Here is a 1,702-nt window from a genome sequence, read left to right as displayed (position 1 = left end):
TACAGTTGTGGATTTTTCTTTCATTCTTTTTTATTGTAGTAAATGACACATAACATATAATTTAGGGGTGCTGGTCACAGCAAATGATCAGAGCCACTGACTGGGTGCAATGGATGTCCTGGGCACTATGCCAGGCTCACATTTTAGCTCATTGAATGCACCCCAGAGACTTCACCCTGTTCTCTCTTTAGTCCCACCTGCCAAATGAGGGAAATGGGGCTCAGCTGACTGAAGCGTGGAGAAGATGGTATAGGATTGTGGGAGGTTTGTGGGCTTCCAAGTCTGCCTACTCTGGGTTTAGATTTCACAAATTTTTTTTTTTTTAACGGGAATCAAACCCTGGACCGTGGTGTTAATAGCACCAGCTCGAACCAACTGAGCTAACTGGCCAGCCCTAGATTCCACCATTCTTGCTGTGTGACCCTGTGTGAGTAACTTGACCTCTCTGGGCCTCAATTTCCCCATTGGTAAAATGGGTGTAGGAACAGTAGTTACTCCTAAGGTTGCTCTGAGAACTGGGTGGGTACAGGGTGAACTCATCTGGACAACAAAATTTAAGGGGGCACCAAAAAGCGTCAGTCATTAAGATAACGGCTCCCAACCAGCTCCCACTGGCCCATCCCCTGTCCTGGAACACTTCCATAGGGACAACTACTACCATCTGAATGTTTATGTCCCCAAAACTTCATATATTGAAACCTAATCCCCAAGGTGATAGTCTTAGGTGGGACCTTTGGGAGGTGAGCGGGTCATGAGGGTGGGGCCCTCGTGATGGGATTAGTGCCCATATAAAGGATGCTGAGGGAGTTGTTTTCCCTGTTGGCCATGTGAGGACACAGCGAGAAGGCACTGCCTACGAAGCAGAGAGCGAGTCTTTGCTGGACACCAAATCTGCCACAACTTGGTCTCAGACTTCCAGCCTCCAGAACTGTGAGCAGTGAAATTCTGTTGTTTATGAGCAACCCAGGTTATGGCCAGTTACATAAACATATTCACTTTTATAAAAATTAAGGAAGTCACCTATTGGACATTCAAAAAGCTTCAGGACTGATGTCTAATTAAACAAAATAGCAAAGCATGTATCGTTGTGTAAACCAGAGGGCATAATAGAGTTGTGGAAACAATAATTACATGAATTGGAATGGCAGAGAGGGAGACTTCTAGGGCAGGGTGTTTGCTAATTCTCAGCGNTTTGCCAGTCTTTCATGCTTGACCAGTGACCTACTAGAACTTTTATCCAAATCCCTGATGGGCTTTCCTTGAGGAAGACAGGAGAAGCAGAGATGGATGAGCCTCATTACAACTGTGTGTGTGTAACTGGACCCAGTAGGGGACAGAGAGGGAAGAGAGAAGGGGGCAGAAGACGTCCCTGAAGGTGTAATGGGTGACAATTTCCAAAATAGATATAAATGAGTATAATACATCAATCCACAGATTAAAGAACCCCAATTAGATGAGCAAAGCCCAACTGGGAATAAAAAAGAGAAAATCATACTAAAGTACATCATAGTTAAATTGCTAAAATGAAGCAGATAAAGTCAAATTTCTTTTCTAGAGCAAATTCACACTCTTACATGTCATTATTAAACAATAAATATCAAAATATTCTAAGACTACTTGTTCATCATAAGAAGGTAAGAAAATAACAAACCTAAGAGTCATAGGAGAATGAATGTACTAAACAACAACAACAAAAAAAAAA

This window comes from Galeopterus variegatus, unplaced genomic scaffold (genome assembly GCF_000696425.1).
Source record: "Galeopterus variegatus unplaced genomic scaffold, G_variegatus-3.0.2 Scaffold1362, whole genome shotgun sequence".
Lineage (NCBI taxonomy): Eukaryota > Metazoa > Chordata > Mammalia > Dermoptera > Cynocephalidae > Galeopterus > Galeopterus variegatus.
This window is presented reverse-complemented; position numbering follows the sequence as displayed.